Raw genomic sequence first — 16,388 nt, forward strand, 5'->3', positions numbered from 1 at the left:
ACAAGGAACAGTTGAGAAGAGAACACCGGTTTGGCTTCGTAGTTCTTTCATGTGAAGTTATTTAAAATCACTGAACTAAGCTGCAGTGCTCTGTGGCGTAGAGGTTAGCGTGCTGGACAATTCACATTATATTTTCACGTTCGCGCCGACCTACCGTAGTCGTTTTTTTTTTTGTTTTTTTTTTTTCCTAAACAACTGGAATGGACTTTTCTTGGTGGCCGAACTGTTAACGTTGCAGATGTTTTTTTTTTTTTCACACTTTATTTTCCTACTTTTACTCATGACTCCGGGTTTGATCCTTCCTACTTACCTACCATAACATTTTTTAAAACTCCCCCCCCCCGTCCCGGAAACAAACACTCGGGCAACGCCGGGTACCCCCGCTAGTTTTTTTATATAATGGCTTGCATTAAAGTTCAAAATGCGAAAGTCAAGTATCATGCTTCAATTGTGCTCTAAACAGAAACATTTATTTCGAATGTGCCCCAGTTATATCAAAGAACACACTGTTGATTTTATATGTCAGGCCTTTCTGCTTGTGCAGTAATAAAACTTCTCAAATGCACTTATGATGTTAGGCTGTATAAGGTGTAAACTTTGGTCAAAATCGCCTGTTCTTTCTTTCATCCGTTTCAGAGTCCATAGAGAACGAAATCACATACACACACAGAGTATTAAATAAAAATGAAGGTTCCACTGGTGATAGTTAATCTATACTATAAATCGCACCTGTATATATGAATGCGTGTATGTTTGTATGTCTCGCAAATACTTTCGACAGAGTCGGCGGATTTTCATGAAATCGGTATCATTTTGAAGCACGACCCTTCGGACGAGAAATATCGAAAAATTGGTCAAAAACGTTAATTCTTTCACCTTCAATTGGGTACTTTTCTACATGGAGGGGTCGCTTTTATTGGGCGATATTTTAGAAAGTCATCGCCTCTTTTCGATTGCCTAGCCTTAATTTAAACATTCGTCACTTCCGATGGACGCAACAGTTAACCCGTTACCTCCCCCCCCACTTTCCTTTCCTTCTTCGCGTGCGGGTTCGAGCCTACTTGCCTACCACATTTTTTTTTTTTTTTTGCTCAACCCACACTTCCAAACACCCGGTTAACGCTGGGCACCCATGCTAGTGTAAACTGTCGAACGTTTCCCTCTCGATTGTCCGTTTAATAACAAGCTTTTTCTTCGGTTTCTACCACTCGTCTTTGGTAAGTGGTACCAGTGAATTGATAATTAGAAAAGTGCCCCTTTTTAAGGAGATAATGCTCTGTTTGACTTCTCCTCCACTTCCCTCTGATTAAAATACAAATTTGTCGACAATATTTTTGCGGTGAGAATAAAATAGGGTCACAAATTTTTTAAAGATGCTGTAATGAAGACTCAGTTTCGGTGATTCGAGATTTCCTTCAAAGGGGTCACGAATGGGGAAAGGGTTTTTTCTTAATGCGGCTTAAAAAGGTTACATTATGTTTTTTTTTCTGTTCCCCATTTACTCTTTCCACCCCACCCCCTCCCTCCTGTCTCTGTCCTCTCTCTCTCTCTCTCTCTCTCTCTCTCTCTCTCTCTCTCTCTCTCTCTCTCTCTCTCTCTCTCCACGCTTGATTGTTTGTCCTCTTTTCGTTCTCTCTTCATTTCCCCGTTTTCATCAAACCTCAATGGTTTTGTATAAAAAAATAGATTTAGTTGATGGAATACATTTTGCTTTCGAAGGTTGAATTGAAGCCGAAAATAAACCACCCTTTTTCTTTCAAATTCATAACAACAAAAATTGTTTTTATTGTGTAAAGGGATAAATTCCCTACACGCCCACACCCGCTTCTTCTTCTTCTTCTTCTTCTTCTTCTTCTTCTTCTTCTTCCGACGTCATTTTCACATCCCCATTCATTTTCTATTTACAGATAATTTGGGCAGAAATTGAACAAATGTTAAAAACAAATAAGCAAAAGAGAAACAAATATTTGTTTCAATTTGTTTTGCTTGTTCATGCATTAGTTAATCCATATGCTAAGCTTTGAAAAAAGGCTAAATACAAGTTTTGAAGGACAAACTGATTTATAATTTGCTAAATTTGGCTTAAAAAATGCCAATCTGGCAACTATGGACAAGACTATAAGAGTGACCCCCCCTTTGATGTTGCCTTTTCAAATATCATTATAACACGTGATCATTATTGTAATGGTGTGAGAAAAGATCTCGTAGTAGTGCCTTTTCCAGAAGCGCCGGCGGGATCTCCGCAAATATTCGGCGGATGGCAGTAATCAGACTGGTTTTGGTGTTGTAGGAGGTCATGTTTGTGATGTTCTCGATGTATGATCAAACGAAATAATCCAGCAGGTTCAGGTCGGGAGAGGAGGAGGCCAGTAAGAGAAGGGTACAAAGTTGTAGCACTCCTTCTGAAGACTTGCAGGTTGGTGCCGATTCTTGCTACCACACTGAGTGTCTACCAACGGTTACCTGATTGCACCAGGGGATCACCACACTCTTCAGCACATCCAGTTACACTTTGGTGTTGACTTTCAAGCCGACTTGGAAGATGTGAGGTGGCATGATGTGGCCCTCACTTGAAACCACACAAAAATACCATGACCGTGGCCGGAAACTTTATGAAGCTGTGCCCTCAAGCAATGAACCGTCCGGATTTGCATTTTGAGGGTGCTGGCAATGGTCCTGTTGTCATAACTTAGATCAGTAGAGAGCATGAGTATTACAGTGGCGCATCTCTGATCTTCTCGGTTAACCTTGTGTCATTTTCAGACATGATAGAAGGCACCTAATGCTTTTGGGATGTACACAACTGGCCAACGAGTAGATGGTCTGCAACAAAAAGAAAAAAAAACGGTTTTCAGCAAACGGAAATGGAATCATGTCATCTTTTCTATAGCGACGATTTTATCGTTCCACCTTGTAGAAAGCTTCATTTCTAAGCAAAAATTTTTTTTTTTTTTTTTTTTTTCTCAGGTCCTAAAACTAACATCGGTGAATGTTTAGGGTAATATGTTTACAACTATAAAAATTCAAGAAAATGTAATTATGATTATTCCCGGACAACGTTTCGCGCGATTTATTCAAAATGGAAAATACTCTAAATCGGAAACCACTTGGAGTTACACACTGAAATTTCCAAGATTTTTTAGTTTTTATGATGTCCATCTGTGGTACAAGCCCTGAATGATTTGACACGGAATCATGTTAAAGTATAAGATAATGTCTTAAAAGGGTTTCTCGGATAGAGCATATGCTACACTTTGATCCTAGTCAGAATCTCGGATAGTCCAAGGATAGTATAAGTGCTCCAACGTTGCAGAAGAACAGCGAAGGTTTATAAGTTCTTCCTCTTTTGGGAAAAATAAAACAGTGGGACAACTATTTTGGAATGTGATAGAATTTAAATACGTTTTACATGACGTCAATTGCGGGTTTGCTTTGCAATTCTTTGACTCTTAAGAATAAAATAAAGTGTTTTGTAAACAAAAATTAAAACAAAGCATATGTCAGATGGACACGTACCGCTAGCATAAAAGAAGAAAAATCTTTTGAATATTTTTAGGAAATGATCAGCTGGTGTTTCATTCGGATTGGTCTACGTAAACACACCAATAACAACAAAAAAGGGAACGCTGCTTCAGGAGTTGCCTTCCCAGAAACTGGATTCCTAGATTGCATTTTATAAGCCTTAAGTTCTTATCTGAGCAACAGCAAAAAATTAAAATATTTTTTTTTAATTTTTTTTTTATTGGTTCTCTTTGTCTCTCTATGTCTACCGCTTTCTCTTTAATAAAAAAAAAGTTTTTTTTTTTTAATATTTTGTTGGGAAAAGACTACATTAAACAAAAGCGAACATCTCATCATGCAAAAAAAAAAAAAAAAAAAAAGCCGCCAAAAATCGAAGTTTAAAGGCCATTTTGTAAAATTTGGAAGATTAAAAAGTTTATAAAATCATTGACTATTGTTCAAGGAAAGCTTATTTTTGTTAAAACATTTATATTTTTTTGTAAAAAAAAAAAAAAAAGACGGATTGTAACTCTCTCCCATCCTCCTCTAGCTCTCCCTAACACTTCTCCCTCTTTTTCTCCTTATCCCTCCCTCTCTCGGTATCTCTCCTTCTCTGACTCTCCCTCTCTCCCATTCTCTAGCTCTCTCTCTCTCTCTCCTTTTCTCGCTTCTCTCTCTCTCCTTTTCTCGCTTCTCTCTCTCTCTCCTTTTCTCGCTTCTCTCTCTCTCCTTTTCTCGCTTCTCTCTCTCTCCTTTTCTCGCTTCTCTCTCTCTCCTTTTCTCGCTTCTCTCTCTCTCCTTTTCTCGCTTCTCTCTCTCTCCTTTTCTCGCTTCTCTCTCTCTCCTTTTCTCGCTTCTCTCTCTCTCCTTTTCTCGCTTCTCTCTCTCTCCTTTTTTCGCTTCTCTCTCTCTCTCCTTATCTCGCCCCCTGTCTTCCTTCTCTGTCGCTCTCTCTCTATCTCCCTTCCTTACTCTCCCTTTCTACGTCTCTCTCTCTCTTCCTCACTCTCCCTTTCTACGTCTCTCTCTCTCTCCCTCCTCCTTTCGCCCCTTTCTCTTTTTTTCTCTCTCATTCCTCTCTCACAGTTCCTCGAACAAAACAATGAAGTTTGATTCGTTTTTAGTTGATGGGAATGGGAGAGATGAATCTTCTATAATCCTCTTCCGGAAAAAAAAAAAAAAAGTGCACACGTTAGCCGAAACGCATTAACTTAAAACAACGACGATAAGAACAATATCCAATCGTAACGAAACTATTCTTAAGATACGTCCATTCAATCTGTGCGTTTAGTGATGAAAAGTGGTATTTTCAACTTAAGCGTGGCAGATTTTTCTTCTGACTAAAGTGTAATAAACCGAACGATGCATATGTATTTCTATGACGACATTTAGACGCATCTACTCTTAAGATGCGCCCATTCAATTTGCGTATTTAATAATGAAAATATTATTTCAAACTGTAACGAGATGCGCCTATAAACCGACGGTCAAACCCTATGAGATGCGATGATGCATTTAAAAATGATATTAGGAACTAATTCGGAAACTGTTTAATCTGACATGAAAGGAAAAAGCATGAGATCTTTTGTAGAAGACATCACTGACCCAAATACCCCCTCCCCAAAATAGACAAAATGTGGTTGTGCAAAAAGAAAGAAAAAAAGCTATTGTTATTTAATTAAGAGAATGGAAACCTTTGTGTGTCACTGAGCCTTTGAATAAAAATCGTTTCTCTTATAGTTCTGTCTCTGCATAAACTCGCACACAAATCTGTCCATTATTTCACGATACGTTCCACGGTGGTGTTTATCCTGCATTTTGTATAAGTGAGGATTTATTGTAAAAAAAAAACAAAAAAAAAAAACTGCACAATTAGGCATAAGGCCTCAACATTGGAAAAGAGGGCTAAAAATGGTCACCCATTTTAGTACTGATCAGGTTCAACGTTGCTTAACTCCGGTGATCTAACGAAAACCGGCGTGTCAACGTAAATATGCCGTATATGGAGACAATAGGGACTATTTAAAGAACAAGAAGAAAGTTGGGGGAGTGAAAAGACCTGCTTGTACTTGGTGCTAACCCTACCAAAAAACAGTGGGCAGTTTATTTTAAAAAAGGGTTATGAGGGTTGGCAAAATCTCTATTTGTTTTTGTATAGCCAGTAAACTACGAACATTTTTTTTATTAGTCAGGTGCTTTTTGGTTGAAAAGAAAAATTCCAATCGATTTCATCGAGTATACAAAATGCACAGACAAAAAACACAAAATGTGGATTGTAGAAAAAAAAAAAAAAAAAAACGCTTCAGTATTTAATCCAGAGGATGGGATCAATTAATGTTATTGAATATTTGCATAAAAATTCGTTTTCTCGTATATTTCTGCCTCTAAATCAACTCACACAGATAACCGTCCACGATTTCGTGATGCGTTCTATAGTGGCGTTTATTCTGTATCCCTGTACAGCCTCCCTTAAACCCTCTGCATGTCTAAGCATGATTTATAAAAGTGTATCAATGACGTGTGCGCGCAGTGAAAATGGGGTATTTTAAAACCCATTTTTCTATTAGTGGCTGAGAACTATAAAAATCTAAGCAAAATCGTAAACTTTAAGGATTTTTCAATTTTTATTATTTTCTGAACGGAAGAAGGATGTAAAGCTTTATCTGCAATGAGTAAGACATTTCGCCATTTTGTTTTTATTATTGAAGTTGCAAAATAAAAGCAATACGATCCGTTGCGTTTAAAGATGAGCAAAATGATTCTGAATTATAGAAAAATTAAACTCTTCTACCAACCCCATCACACCAGCTAAAGTGGTTTGAAATCTCCTTACAAGACTCCTACCCCCCCCCCCCCGGTTTTTAAACAAACTGCATTTGTTAAAAGAGATAAAGAGAGTGCGTGGACAAAGACGGAGATGGTAGACAAAGAGAGGAAAAAGAGATAGATGAAGTGAAAGAAATCGAGGGAATATGGTGTATGAAGAGAAAAAGACGACCGTCTGTCCTCTCCTCAACCTACCCCACTCGAACCCAATTATGTCGGTCGAATATTCAAGTTCGAGCAGTGTCCCTACTTACTGCCTACGTACGAGAGCTGGATGTAACACTAGATTTGTTATTAACAAGGAGAGGATATTTAGCACCCAAAAGTTTTCTCTCTTGATCGTGTGTCGTTTTGCTGAGTTTTCTTCCTCGAGTTCTTCAAATATATGTATAAATACAGTATATATGTGTGTATGTATATATATATATATATATATATATATATATATATATATATATATATATATATATAAAGCTGAATGTGTGTGTGTGTGTGGTCACAAATAGGCTCCTATATGGTTGACTATTTAAAAAAAACTGATTACATATAATGATAGAAGATGTATCGAGACGCAGGAATGGGTAGGTTTGATCTGGCAGAACGGTGGTCCATTAAAATTGTGGGGTCTGCGTTCGCGCCTGGTCCACAAAGTATGGAAATAAATAAATTAAAAATTAAAAAAAAAAAACGTTTACAAGTGTTTTTGATATAGATGTACATAATAATAATTTGATAAGTATGTTTTAACTTAAATAGGGATGGTATAATAAAATTATGGGGTCTGCATTTGCGCCTGGCCTCCATAGAATTGAAATAGGCACAAACTTTAATAAAGACTTTTCATATCTATCTGCGTAAGTATAATTTGATAATTATGTTTCAGTTTGAAGAAATATGGTATAATAAAATTATGGGGTGTTCGTTTCCGCCTGACCTCCATAGAATGTAAATATGTCAAAAAGTTTAACAAGGTTTTTTAATATAGATCCACAGAATATTGTGATAAGTGTTTCAGTGTGAACAGGTATGGTATAATAAATTATGGGGTTTATCTATTTTCTTTTTACTTTCATCATATTTTGCTTTGGTTTTGATACCCCCAAATTCGAAGCTATCTCTTTACAACCCTTCCTTTTCATAACCTATCATACTTTCATAAATCAGAATCCATTTTCTGTAGGCTGTTTTTGAACCCAGTCAACGACGGGTACTTTTGCTAGTATATATATATATATATATATATATATATATATATATATATATATATATATATATATATATATACTAGCAAAAGTACCCATATATAACTATATGACTGGGTTCACACAGTATATATATATATATATATATATATATATATATATACTAGCAAAAGTACCCGTCGTTGACTGGGTTCACAACGACGGGTACTTTTGCTAGTGTGTATATATATATATATATATATATATATATATATATATATATATATATATATATATACTGTGTGAACCCAGTCAACGACGGGTACATTTGCTAGTATGTATATATATATATATATATATATATATATATATATATATATATATATATATATATATACGGGTACTTTTGCTAGTATATATATATATATATATATATATATATATATATATATATATATATATATATATACTAGCAAAAGTACCCGTCGTTGACTAGGTTCAAAAACAATACATAGAATATGTGTGTGTATATATATGTATATATATACACACACACACACATATCCTTATAACATTTTATGCAGTTACATGTACACATATATATATATATATATTATATATATATACGGGTACTTTTGCTAGTATATATATATATATATATATATATATATATATATATATATATATATATATATATATACGAGTTTTCTCCTTTGAGTTCTTCAAATATTATAAACTAAATTCATTTAAACAAATGTCTACATATGTGTATACATGTTTCTGTAATTTCCCGTTACAGAGAAATCACGACATCAGGCCAAGACTTTCAATTGCATAAATGAATTTAATATAAAATGCTCTGTTTCACTTCAATGGAAGTCATATCACTTGAAACATTAGTAGCAATAACTGGCCACGTCGAATCAGCAACAGCATGGACACTTATAAAATATTAGTGTTAAACACGTGGACAAACGTCTGTTAACATTTTAAGATTTGTGTGCTTCGGAATTAACATCGATAAATTGTGTTTTTCTTTTTTCTCTTCGTTTGTGCTACCAAATCAGGAATTTCGTTTCACAATGTAGCTTCGAGTATAACAACTTTCAATTGATTTCACTTGAGTCAACATTCAGCCAGGATGGGTTGAACCGGCTCTTCCCGTAGAACACAGCATGTTCCGGATGAATGCTGACTACGCACGACGGTCGGTCCACAGTGGACAAGGTAATGATAGACAGCCAGTGCCGGAATCAGCGGTGAACACTGTCCACCTGTGAATCGGAGCTAGGTTCGACGTCAGCTTTAATAGTGTGTAACCACGTCTTTAACTGCCTCTTCCCTCGGCCGTCTTCAGCAACCTGGGAGCAGTTCTGGAAGTACTGCTTCAGGAATGAGTTCTACTGCGGTGTGAACCATCGAAGTCTCCTTTTTAAAAGAGATTGGTTGAGAGGGATTATCCTACATCACATCCAGATTGTAGTATTGAAGAGGAACTGCTGCGAATTTAGATTGAGTAAAAATAACTATAGTTTTTTTTTGTTTTTTTTTTACAATTTAATGTAATTATTAATTGAATAACACGACGATATTGTAATAATTCAATTGAACTGTCAATTTACTATTCAAAAAGTAATAATGAAATTATTTAGGAAAATAAGCAACTAGTTCTTCCACTCGGGAAAAACCGAGTCAGGACAACTAGTGTGTGTGTGTGTGTGTGTGTGTGCGTGCGTGTGTGCATTGAAAGTTTGAAAAAGAGACGTTTTTTTCGAAATTATCAAAGACATTTACCATACCGGTTATATTAAACAGTAAGTCCGTATTTAATGATTTAGAAATGTGAAATATAAAGAAATGAAAATCAATAGATAGACAAAGATTTATAATTTTAACAAGATCTTCGTTCGTCCGTTTGTCCGCTTTCGTTCATACGTCACGCCACTCCAGTATCCCAGTATTCTACGTTGCTAAAAACCTTTTTTCTTTTTTTTTATATATATACACTTTTTGGTGACAAAATCCGAAACACAAGTGAAGTGAAACCTTTCTTACGAATAACTCTTTTGCATTCGTTTGTCTTAGTGAATTTTGCAGGGTGTGGGGGTTGAATTTGAAGAGTGGTAAGGGAGAAGCGAACCCCCATTTTTTTTTTCTCTGGGTGTGCAAACTCGAGTTCTATACAACTCATCACTCTACCCCCCCTCCATCTGCAGGGGTTCTTCAATTCCCTTTTCGCTGGTTTTATTTATTTATATATAACTCCTTTCCCTCTTTATCCCCTTGTCTGTCTCCCCCATCCCATCCTCTCTCACTGTTCTTCTTTTGCCCATCATTCTCTAACTTCTCTCTCACCCCCATTTCTTTCTACTTCTCCTAACCTTTCCTCTGTATCCCCCCATCCATCTCTTCACTTCTTCCTCTCTTTTTCTTTTCGCTATCGCTCCCGATTTTCGTCTTTTTTATCTTACCCTTATATCCCTTTTATAGTTTCTCTCCATCCTTTCCTTTCTTTCTATATCCCTTTTATAGTTTCTCTCCATCCTTTCCTTTCTTTCTATATCCCTTTTATAGTTTCTCTCCATCCTTTCCTTTCTTTCTATATCCCTTTTATAGTTTCTCTCCATCCTTTCCTTTCTTTCTATATCCCTTTTATAGTTTCTCTCCATCCTTTCCTTTCTTTCTATATCCCTTTTATAGTTTCTCTCCATCCTTTCCTTTCTTTCTATATCCCTTTTATAGTTTCTCTCCATCCTTTCCTTTCTTTCTATATCCCTTTTATAGTTTCTCTCCATCCTTTCCTTTCTTTCTATATCCCTTTTATAGTTTCTCTCCATCCTCTCCTTTCTTTCTATATCCCTTTTATAGTTTCTCTCCATCCTCTCCTTTCTTTCTATATCCCTTTTATAGTTTCTCTCCATCCTTTACTTTCTTTCTATATCCCTTTTATAGTTTCTCTCCATCCTCTCCTTTCTTTCTATATCCCTTTTATAGTTTCTCTCCATCCTTTCCTTTCTTTCTATATCCCTTTTATAGTTTCTCTCCATCCTTTCCTTTCTTTCTATATCCCTTTTATAGTTTCTCTCCATCCTTTCCTTTCTTTCTATATCCCTTTTATAGTTTCTCTCCATCCTCTCCTTTCTTTCTATATCCCTTTTATAGTTTCTCTCCATCCTCTCCTTTCTTTCTATATCCCTTTTATAGTTTCTCTCCATCCTTTACTTTCTTTCTATATCCCTTTTATAGTTTCTCTCCATCCTCTCCTTTCTTTCTATATCCCTTTTATAGTTTCTCTCCATCCTTTCCTTTCTTTCTATATCCCTTTTATAGTTTCTCTCCATCCTTTCCTTTCTTTCTATATCCCTTTTATAGTTTCTCTCCATCCTTTCCTTTCTTTCTATATCCCTTTTATAGTTTCTCTCCATCCTTTCCTTTCTTTCTATATCCCTTTTATAGTTTCTCTCCATCCTCTCCTTTCTTTCTATATCCCTTTTATAGTTTCTCTCCATCCTCTCCTTTCTTTCTATATCCCTTTTATAGTTTCTCTCCATCCTCTCCTTTCTTTCTATATCCCTTTTATAGTTTCTCTCCATCCTCTCCTTTCTTTCTATATCCCTTTTATAGTTTCTCTCCATCCTTTCCTTTCTTTCTATATCCCTTTTATAGTTTCTCTCCATCCTCTCCTTTCTTTCTATAATCCTTTTCACTCCCCCAACTTTCTTCTTGTTCTTTAAATAGTCCCTATTGTCTCCATATACGGCATATTTACGTTGACACGCCGGTTTTCGTTAGATCACCGGAGTTAAGCAACGTTGAACCTGATCAGTACTAAAATGGGTGACCATTTAGAAATTTCAGTTGAACTAGTTGCTCATTTTCCTAAATAATTTCATTATTACTTTTTGAATAGTAAATTGACAGTTCAATTGAATTATTACAATATCGTCGTGTTATTTAATTAATACTTTCATTAAATTGTCAAGAAACTATGATTATTTTTACTCAATCTAAATTCGCACCATTTCGTCTTCAATACTACATACAATCTGGATGTGATGCAGAATACCCCCCCCCTTAACCAATCTCTTTTAAAAATGAGACTTCGGTGGTTCAGTCACATTGCACACTAAATACAATATAAAATGCATATATATGTATGTATGTATAAATATAGTATAAAGTGTGTATATATATTGTTTAAATACTATATATATATACACACACACACATATATATATATATATATATATATATATATATATATATATATATATATATATAGTGTTATAATGGAATAATTCCAGGAGGAAATCCGGGTATGAGAGCTCAATGTGGTAAACAATTATGTAATTTCCGTGTTATATGTATATATATATATTGTATTTAAATATACATATATATATATATATATATATATATATATATATATATATATATATATATATATATATACTATTCCACACTGAGGAAGATCGAATGATCAGTCGAAAATATGTGCTTTTGAAGGAAACATTCTTGTTTTTGTTTTTTTAAAAGACTTTTTGTATTCCTATACGTAGAAAACAAATACAGAAAAGATATAAGCATTTATATATATTTCGTATTGACTTTTTTATTCACACACACACACACATATATATATATATATATATATATATATATATATATATATATATATATATATATATATATAATCTCCATCCTTATAACATTTTATGTGGATACATATATTTTCTCTCTCGGCATTGTTTCTAGTCGTTTTGGATTTCTCGTTGACACTAGACTCAAGCGATGACGATTCAGAAGAGGTGTGGTTGGAGATTGTGCAACCTTTGTCGCACAATTATAAGCATAGTTACCATAACAGGGGATATCCATTATCTTTCGAGACTGGACGGAGGCAACGAACGAAAGCTAAGTTAAACATAAGTTTTTTTGTTTGTTTTTTTTTAATGAGGACCGGCAGTCTAGATTCGGACAAAAATTTGCTTCAGCCGAGAGGAATTTCTCTTCCCCTGAGTACAGAACATATAATACACGTTGATCTTAATCCGACCGCCGGGAAATGCAGAAAGTTCTATCTCATTCCTTTTTCCCCCCCTTCCTCTCTATCCAACCCTTAATCTTAAAGTTAATTCTCTTTTATCAGTTTTACCTCCCCATCTCACCACACCTTGTTTTGCACCCCCACCCACCTTTAACTGTGCTCTCCATTCTATGCAACTCTTTTTTTTATTAGCACGTACTGTTATTATAATTTTATCACAGGCATAAACACCATTGAACAGTGTTGAAACCGGCAGACCTCCTTTGCTACCCCTCTCCCTTCACACTGCGAGTGGAGGGTGACTAATGTCTTATGGCGTCGGGTTGCAGTTGAGAAACACTGATAAGGTCATTATCAGTAATGAATAAATATGCTTGAGTTATGGAAATTACTTGCAATTATGCAACGCAAGACCACGCCCCAAAAACGGAGGAGGCACCAATATACACGAGACGGGTCCATTGTGACCACAGAAACTTATCTGCTTATAAGCTCATTAAGAGACATGTTTTCGGCAAATAATCATACTAGGATAGTTTTTCAAAAATAATAATAAGTGTTAATGCATGTCCTCGCATCCCTATCCTAGGCTTTGTCCGTAAGTTTACCAGTTTGAAATATGATCTACTGGCATCTTCTGGTGCTACCAGATCAGGCTGTCTGAAGATATCGGTTTCCTGACTTAAATGCAACACGCATTGATGTTGTTGTTTTTTTCTCTTTTCCGTTTGCATAACTCAATTATGGTCTGAAAAAAAAAAAAAGAAATTTTCTCTGCAGAACAACCAAACTAAATACCATAAATAATCATTTAAAGACATAAAGAACTCTAAGCATAAAAGCTTCTTTTTTTTTTCAACATGATTGAACTCGAAAAGGGTTGATATGCCGTAAAACAAAATAACCAAACCAGCATTCATTTGAAGACAAAAACAACTTGAAGCATATTTTTTTCCAAAAATTACTAAATTCGGCATTAAATAACCCGAAAAGGGTTGATATGCCTTAATATAAAATTATAAAACCAAACCTCGTATTCCTGTCATAGGCTTTGTCTGTACCTTCGCCAATTTGAAATAGTATTTTCATCATTAAACGCGCTGATAGAATGACTGCATCATCTTTTCGATGAATCCAAGTATCTTTACAACAGTCTCTGTCCATCGGACATCAATAACATTTAGGTTGGAAATAGCCAATCGATCTGTGAAGTTTTAATATCAGATGTCATTTTTTGTAGATCTGGGGCGCTATCATTTGAATATCATTTGGGTTATCTGCTCTTGTGCAATTTTCTGAGAGGACGCCGGGCCATAGTTAGTTTCCGTTGAATTTTTGTGCAAACTACGATAAATAGCTAATGTTTGTTAAGTATCGTTTTTACTTTAAAAAAAAACAAAAAAAAAGAAAACGATTTTACCAAAGTTAACACCTAACACAGCCTAACATCACAAGTGCATTTGAGAAGTTTTCTTAACACACAAGCCGGAAGGCCCAACATATAAAATCAACAGTAGGTTCTTTGATATGATATATGCGTCTGAAATTAATGTTTCTGCTTAAAGCAAAATTGAATCATGATACTTGACTTTAGCATTTTAAACTTTAATACAAGTTATTATATATAACATTTTTTTAATAAAATACACAGTTGCTTCTCTCTACAGTGCAATGTAGATTACAATATATTGTGAACTTAATCGCTGCGAGAAGCATGGAAGCTTCTTCCAGGTGCACAGAGATGGGCCCCCGATTAGAGCAGGCAATAAATCGATTTGATTAAAAAAAAATGGGCTATTTCATTGATTTCGATGACAATAAAAATAAGGGAGGGCGAAGCATTTGTTGATGATCATTTAATCCCGGGAAACGTTGAGTTACCTTGCTAGTATATTTATATACAGTCATTGTCTATATAGATAACTCTTGACCATTCAGGTCATAGGTCATCTATATTGTCTATTTTAATAGATGACGTCATAAATGATCGATTCTAGACTAAAAAAAACAAAAACAACTCTTATTCACCCCAAAACAAAGTTGCAAAGTTGGATATAAAGGGCCAATGTTTGTGGGACCATATATACCGAGAACTATGTGAGGAAATGAGCGAGATGTTTGTTCATATTACATTTGACCTTCTGCAGGCTCAAGGAAGTAGAAAAAAAGAGATGGAATTCGAAAGTCTAGTAGTGTGAGGAGAAAAACCTATTAGAGTAGAAGGTTTTCGGCATCAATGGACGTCTACAATGTAAAGGGGTGTGATTTTGCTGCTAGATGGGTTAGTTGTAGGAATGTACCTTGAGGGGGTACAAAAGCAATGAGTTCGTCAGAGCACACTCCGTTAAAATACTTGTAAAATAGAGAGATGGATACAACATTGCGGCGATGGGTCAGGGGTTGGAGCTTGGTTGATAGTGCGGGACCTACATAGGTGACGTTATTCCTTAGTAATCCCATTTAGTGTGCACAGAGACAACTCTGGATTTTGGTTGCACAAAAGAATAACATCATATGTATGTTTTTTTGTTTTTTTTTTTTGAAAAATGTTTTTCAATTATATTTCACCCTTTGTTGTGCATACCAATATCTTTAGTTCAGAAGCTCAATGTTAGTTAAAAATAACAACAGAGTATATATAACAGTATAGCTACATTCCAGATTCCAAATATTTCTTTTTCTTGCCAACCAATTCCTTCAACATTTCAAAACTTCAGCACATTTTGTAAAGATCTATTTCGTTACGGAGAAACAAAAAACTATTGTTATGTCAATATCAACTTTTTTCATGGGAATTCCCTTGTTCCGATAGTATATTTTCTTTTTCTTTTTTTTTTCTATCTAAGGCATATTTCTATTTCCTGAAGCTTATACGAACGAAAAGAGTCGTATCGGTATAATAATTGTTTCTGCGTAATGAAACAGATCTATAAAAAATATACCGAAGTTTTGAAATGCGGAAAGAATTGTTTGGTAAGAAAAATATTTTGAACTTGGAATGTAGTTATACTGTTATTATATACACTTTGTAATAGATTTCTCCTGCCAAAAGCTGGAGTTGTAAATCATCTTTAATCACAAAATCAAAAACAGAATCGACAGTTTTATCATGCAGCTATAACAGCACTACTTCCAGTCATATAGTTGTCATATTTGTAGTCTAATTTAATCTAAAAGTGGCCTAACAAGATATTTACGGATTCATAGCATTAATATGCGCGCACACTTATCAGAAGGAAAGTTTTGGTGTCACATATGTGAACGCCCATGTAAGACTGAAGCAGTGTTGAAGAGCCACCTACGTGTACACAGTTGCACAGCAGTTAAATGAAGATATGACAAATGTAAGCATAGAAAAAGAAATCACACACACACACACACACACACACACACACACACACACACACACATGCGTACGGCATAATCGCATTGACACACCGGTTCTCGTCAGATCACCGAAGTTAAGCAACATTGAGCCCAGTTAGTACCAGATGGGTGACCATTTGGGAATTCTAGGCGCTGTATGTGCTCTCCGCTTAACTCGGCATTTTTTTCCAGTCGTTCTGAACATACATGGCCACTCACGCGTAGCCACCCCTACGGTGGGTATCCATAGTCTGTCGAAGACTGAAGGAGTTATATATATATATATATATATATATATATATATATAGTCATCCACATACAGTACTGTTTCGCTGTTTCACAACTACCTCAAACCAGGATTGAAACCTGACCGCCCAAATGACAGCCAAGGATTCTCACCATTACGCTCTACGGCTGCTGCTGTGCAGGTAATGAATTAACGATGTTTTGACATCGTCCAAATGCCT

At 35.4% G+C, this 16,388-nt stretch overlaps 1 protein-coding gene and 1 pseudogene across 23 annotated transcripts in view; both read left to right on the plus strand.

Moving 5' to 3' along the window:
- Positions 1–16,388, plus strand: part of LOC145248122 (disabled homolog 2-interacting protein-like) — a 1,344,959-nt gene that overhangs the window by 874,238 nt on the left and 454,333 nt on the right. The window lies entirely within an intron of this gene.
- On the plus strand, positions 15,967–16,083 carry LOC145248569 (5S ribosomal RNA; annotated as a pseudogene).

The sequence above is a fragment of the Euprymna scolopes genome, chromosome 26, assembly GCF_053919585.1.
Source record: "Euprymna scolopes isolate OS-2025 chromosome 26, ASM5391958v1, whole genome shotgun sequence".
Taxonomy (NCBI): Eukaryota; Metazoa; Mollusca; class Cephalopoda; order Sepiida; family Sepiolidae; genus Euprymna; species Euprymna scolopes.